Source organism: Mytilus galloprovincialis, chromosome 2, assembly GCF_965363235.1.
Source record: "Mytilus galloprovincialis chromosome 2, xbMytGall1.hap1.1, whole genome shotgun sequence".
In the NCBI taxonomy this organism is placed as follows: Eukaryota; Metazoa; Mollusca; class Bivalvia; order Mytilida; family Mytilidae; genus Mytilus; species Mytilus galloprovincialis.
The window spans coordinates 75,622,727-75,629,626 of record NC_134839.1 but is presented as its reverse complement, the minus strand read 5'-3'; the positions used below and the strand labels follow the sequence as shown (position 1 = coordinate 75,629,626).

The 6,900-nt window shown below is 30.7% G+C and overlaps 1 long non-coding RNA gene across 1 annotated transcript; it reads left to right on the top strand.

The window, feature by feature from the left end:
• Positions 1-658: 658 nt before the first annotated feature.
• LOC143062400 (uncharacterized) lies at positions 659-6,235 on the top strand. Its single transcript, XR_012974734.1, has 3 exons — positions 659-900; positions 2,361-2,641; positions 5,379-6,235. It is a non-coding gene; the product is annotated as an uncharacterized LOC143062400 (long non-coding RNA).
• Positions 6,236-6,900: the final 665 nt, after the last annotated feature.

The following is a 6,900-nucleotide window of genomic DNA, read 5'->3' as shown; positions in this document are numbered from 1 at the left end:
AAAAAAGTTTGCTAAACATATGAATATATAGACGTAGTGCTCTGAACTTTGAGAACGAATGAAGATGAATTTAATTCCAAATGATTTTAGTGTAAACGCGAAAGAGCAGATTCAATGGTTCCCTAACATGGCCCCCTTTTTTTAACTTAATTTCAAATTAGGATTAAGTGTCCAATATTATAATGAATCAGTGACTAGATAGGTAATAAGTCTTTTTGTTGAAAAATTACGTTCCTGTGTTTTATTAATGACGTCACAAATGTTACTCATTTTGGTTTCCACGACAAATCAATGAAAATGGTAAAATTTCGTTTGATAATTGGACAGGAAACGTAGAGCGCATACGTCCAAAAAATATCTTTAAAAGTAATGTTTGTCATGACATTTTTCATTCTTACCTGAATATTTAATTTGTCAATGTCTGCGCTCTATGTTTTTTCTGGTCCAAAATTTGGCTGAAAGTCGGTTAATTTGATCAAATTCCGGCAAAAACCCTTACTGTAACTTAATTGGGATGTAAAAATCTACACTTTAGAATAAAACTTTGACAGACAACTTTCTTACTTGTATTTAAATCAACTTAAAGCATGTTCTGTTATCTTGTAACGTTGCAGTACAGCAATTTTGTAATGACTAGTTCGATCATGACAAAGCAGTTGATGAAAAAAATTGAAAACACAATACAATTTCTATTTTGAGATCAATCAAATTTTGCTTCATAATGGATATGTCGAATTTTCCTGCGATCGAATGACTAGTTTTGGGATAATTTGTGGCCCAACGGTGATGACAAATATTGTACACCCTCTTGGAACAACTATATCTACCAGTAAAGATGGTCGGCTAGTTTTACAGTTTGATAAAGGAAGTGTGGATAAAGAACAAACTGTTAAATATTCGGTATATTATATCAATATATACAATACACATTGTATTTAATTAAAGATTAATATTTTAATCAATCGGTTCCTCGTAAGAAGATATTAATAACGCTATATTGTTTTGTACCTAACAACAAATAGACAAGCATATAGAAAACCCTTGTAAATTGTATGCAATGGATAAATTTCAAGACGACACCAAATAATAAAAGGAAAGAAAGATAAACAAAACCATTCATTTTTACTTATATGTTTTAAGTTCATGTACATGTACGTGAAAACAATTTATAAATTGAATACAATCTATTTAGTTTGTTTCACTTTAAAATAATGTTCACGAATTTTACACACTAACTGTTGACCAAGTACCATTTTTACACTACTGTAAATTTATTCTCTAAATGAGGAAGACTGAAAACAATAGAATGACAGTACTAAATATACAATGATAGTATGTATAATTAATGATTACATGTACATACAATTGAGAATTAAATGGGGAATGTGCCAAAGAGACAACAACCCGACAAAAGAGCAGAAAACAGCCGAAAGCCATCTATGTGAAAAAATTCGGCACTCGTAAGTATCAATGCACAATTATAAGTTGATAATTGTGATTGAAAACAATGATCAAAGTATGGGTCACCTAGCTATTTTTCAAGGTACGAGTCGCTCAAAATTGCCAATATTTGCTTAGATTATTCATAATAAATCACTTTTAGGTGCATAAGAAGAAATCTATGAGACAGAAGTTTTAGATTAAAAAAATAAGACGATAGGTTTTATAATGTATTTTAAGAAAATAAAAAGAAAAAAATGGTGTCACCGAACTTGTTCTCTAGCTACAAGTAAAAAATTAATATTTCCGTGTATGCCCAGTTTAAGTTTTGTACTTAAAGAGTTATATCCCCTTAAATGGCTTATTTAAACAATTTATTCTAAAAGCACAAATAATTGTTAATTTATTATAACATCTTCGATAATCCAATGAATAACAAAGTTAAGTTTTCTATATAAAGATAAACAGTAAAACCAATAAATTGCAAATCTGCTTATAAATTTGCAGATTTGGGCAAAGAACTAGACCAATTATTTACTGTGATTGTACAATTCAAGATGGCGGTATACCCCTGAACTACCTTAAGAAGCAATGTAACAAAACAAGTTTAAGCAGAAACAATAGGCTGATGTATTGTTTTTTGTTATGGAAATGGATAACTGTTTGGTAAAACTAACGGATGATTATTATAGAGAGTTAACAAAACATATACACATAAGTTTCTATTCAAAAATATCTATTTATCTATTATTGCAAGTAACATTGAAAATCTTTGCATCAGTAAGGATTATTCACATAAGTTTCATGCAGAGAGAGAGAGAGTAATTGTTATATGGTTTACCTATTAAAATTGAATGCAATGTTGTCATTGCAGCAGGTAGTAACCGAATGCATCTTTTTATATTTGATTTTTTCTACAGATACAAAGACCTGACCAGGAATATGCAAAGCAATCGTTAAATTCCAAAACGTTGGTGGCATCTGTCAGCGACAAAATCAGATTAAATTATGAAAAATCACAATTCAAAAAGCCTTTACATTTATTTGGAACACTCAGTTGTAATGAAGAAAACGGATCTAATTTTGAGGAGTTCGATGTTAAGGTTGTCGGCTACCAAGACGACAAACCTTCTATTCTAGATACAATAACAGAAAAGGTGACAGCTGGGAGATTTACTGGAAAATTGGATGGTTATGATGGGTAATTATATTCATTATGTGAACGATGCATTTTCAAGTAACATCATAAACAACCATGTTCAGGAAATGGTAAACTGAAAGTAGGTATGAAATGGCATATTAAATGTTATTGTTATGAGGCAAACAATGCATTTCATTCATTTTTCATCAGTTGCACAAAGGTAGTAAGAAGGTTAGAACATATATAGTGTTATATACTTTACTTAAATAAGGCAGGTATAACTAGATTTTTAGATAGGTGTTTAATAAGTATCTCTCCTCTGCATACCGTTGCTTTAATTAAACCCCTTTCAGAGGATTTTTGATAAAAAAAATTTGTTTAAACGAACAAAAAAATGATTTAGTTTATATTCAACAAAAAAAATTTTTGTGACTGATTTTCGAATTAGGCGGATAAAAATTAAACAACTTGATTTGAAAATTGATGCTCGTACTAGTATTATATATTTAATTGCTCATTTTCAAAAGTTGACCTTCTGGTAGGGTCGTATGGTGAATAACTCGTAGGATGTTTATAAAATGACTTTAAACCCACTAATTTATGAGATGGCATAAATTTTTCTAAACTGACACTACGTACATTTGATATGTTTGTTCAAAAATATTCCAAAGTAAACCCTCATCAGAGCTCGAGGCCGTCTTTAAGTCTCAAGTTTAATCCGTATCGAACATAGTAAATACATTTTTGTCTGTTTCATAAGAGTTTTGTCCCTCTAATTTACTACACATGAATATATGTCTACGTTGTAGTTAAGTCTTAAAATATACATAATGCTAATACCACGTAGAGATAGGAATAGATTGCCTTATGGAGTAAATTAACATATACTTATCCATTTTGCGGCATAACAGTATAAACTTTTGCGGATTTGTCAAAAGTTCCTGTCAAATTAATCGCTGAATTTCGTGGAGAATCTTTGGTTTTGTAACACTCGTGAAACATATAATTTGGTGTATTTCAGTATTTATATAAATGTTTTGTGTACGCTGTTTTTATTTCCGTCGTTTTTATTTTATTGATTGATGAATTTTAAGTGCACCTCGGTTTTCTCCGCATCCTGCCCTTATTCGTAAGGAATCCTGGTAATAACTGCATCCGTTTGGTTGTAAAGTAACATTGGCATCAAATCGAGAAACTTTTTTTCCAGTGACCTTCTAGTTTCTTGTTCTTCATATTGACCTACCTTCACAAGATATATTTAAAATGCCAGTCTTTGTAAGAACCGTGCAGTTTAGAAGAATAATTATTACAAGACAAAAAACAAAACGCCTTCATTACCATTCTATTTTAAAGTTACCCTCAATATGATTTAGACAGCTTCCCATAAATGATAATTTCTAGCGAAAATTCAAACAAATTATATTTTTTTAACCGGAATATCTTGAACCATTATACATTTTTAACTTGAACTACAACGTAAATTTGAGCAGGTTTTTGTTTGTGATTTTTTAACTACCGTCTGATTCTTATGCAGACCCGTATTTACCAAACTTACTTAACGATACAACTGTCGTAAAATAAGGTGTGTGTGTGTGTGTTACATTTTAATGTTGTGTCGTTGTTTTCCTCTTATATTTAATGCGTTTCCCTCAGTTTCAGTTTGTTACCCGGATTTTGTTTTTTGTCCATCGATTAACGAGTTTTGAACAGAAGTATACTACTGTTGCCTTTATTTACAAAACAATCGTTAGTTGTAAAAAGTAAAATTACAAAAAACTAAACTTTCAGAAAAAAATATTTGTATTCACTTAATTTAATGTTTGGTGTGTTTTGTAATTTATATTTGATCAAAATGACCTAGATGACATAATTGTGTTTGGGAAATGTTAAATAAAAGTTTCAAGCTAAAGGTATTCAATACAATATTTTTATAAACAACATATTAGTAAGTTGCAAAATATCTTACTTGAAAGGCCTATCACACATACCTTCAATTAAATATTAAGGGTTTATCATTTTCCCGCATTACGAATAATAACGTCTTGAGTTTGATTTTTTCTTTTTTGTTTAGTTTATCGTTTTTCCATATCCCGAAACATATTTACATGGACGAAAAAAGATAATTGTAGTAGATGGAAAGTTAAAAGATATATATGGCAACTTTTAAATGATTGAATACATATTGTACTGTTTTTTTTTTGTTGTATTTTACCATACAACTTTTGATTGCCAATTTGTATCTTTTTATCAATGGTTATAAACTCGACCACTACCATCCTATATAACTTAACACAAATAAAGATCAACAGACTGTTAACAAAGACAGCACGATGCACGTTTACAAGAAGCACTTTTATATTCATAATTCCGTAAATTTAGTTTTCTCTACGTATAAACCGCTTTTGGATCAACCTAGTTATGCATAAAACGAGAAAACTATCTTATAGGAATTCAACTGTATTATTCATAAATAATCCTTATGCATGTTATGTGGATGTCTTCTGTTTTTATATGTTTTGTCTATCAGCTCATAGATACAAATGTGTCACGTGATCGTGACGCCATCAACGTTTCTCTTTCATGATTTACTCCTTAATTTTGCATTTATCAAAAAAAACTTACTGTCTATTCATAATAACATAAGACAATTATGGTGCACACTTTTACATAACCCCTACGCGTGTTATACAGTGGAGAACACGTGTTTGGTGTTATTTCTTTCATAGACAGAAAAAAGATAATAGTCGTTCCTTAACTTTTGAAATGTATATAATTACGTATTATTGGTGTTTTGCAGAGGAGCGTTAGTTGCAATTAAACGTGGACAGAAGGATAATGAAAATTTGGCAGAAACGTTAAAAAACGAACTGGATTTATTTTACGGAAATCGAAAGGTGTGCAAAGTTTTATTATTCTATACCTCGAAAGATAATACAACTTTATATTTTAAAGCTGAATGTTGTATGCAGGGAAATTTAGTTGACATAATTGCTAAAAAAAAGGAACACAAACTAGTTTTCAAATCTTTGGATATTTTACTACCTCCGCATCAACGGATTCGAATTCGGCCAACTGGTTGTTGAGGACTCAAACCTGATATAAAAAATCATCCATTTCTTTTCTTCATGTATGTTACGAAAGAGAATAACACGTTGGTTTCTGTAGAATTAAATAGAGGAATGGGCAGATCAACGAATGCTATAATAGAATTTTCAGCGGATAACCAAAGAAGAGGGGAAATTACAAAAGCGGACTTCAGTTTAGATTTTTTGTCAAGTGGGAATCAAAGACCAACATTGAGTCGAGCAAACTCGACAATGAGTGATATCTTGAGACCACAACCACGCTCTTCCACAAATATGCGCGGTTTAAAAAACAATGTTTAGTTCTTCTTTCGAGAAAATCAAACATCTTTCCATTATCAGGAAACAATGTAAACACTATAATTCTAGTGTAGACAAACATAGATCTACTTACTTATACAAATTTTATTGGATGATGGTTGCTTTAAAACGAAAATGAGCTGGTCTCATCGACCATGCATTCAGGGTCTAATTGTGTATGTTAACTATCTGTATATTATGATTGAAAATTACATGACCATTTTTATCATATATCTTAGCATTCGACTTAATACAGTAGTTTATCAACCAATATTTTCCGTTGCGAGTTTGTGTTGTAGATTTCAATATACTGTGTGACTTACTATTAAAAACAAACATACATATACCAATATGTTCCTCACAACATGGTGGGTTATCACTCAGAAGTCCAAGAAAAAAACTAAAACGCAATGATAAAACCGTTTGAAAACTAATAATGGCGCAACATGGACACAAAAATCAACTGGCAGTAATCTCAAGTACTTTGTGAAGGTAAAAAGATCATGATCCACTAGTGGCATCCGTTCATATAATCTTATTGAGTACCGTTACTTTGCATACTCATTCTCCACATTTAAAACATCTCTGGAACGATACAGCCTTTATTGATTAATAGTAGCGGGTAAGACCAACAATCAATCGCGCAATCAATCAATCAATCAATCAACTTATCAATCAATCCGTCAATATGAGAGACAGAATTAAGCATCTAATTCAAAATACATTACAATTGTTTTACCATAAAAACGACAACAAAAAGCAGTAGACATATTTAAATGTAACTCCGTAACTCAGCACCCATTTGTTAACCAAAAAATATACAACAGCGATACTAAGTTGGTGTATATTTATAAATGAATCCTTTAACTCGACAAAGGATATATCTGAGAAGGTTATGATTCTAAATTATCAAAGTTAATTTATGGAGTGCGTAAA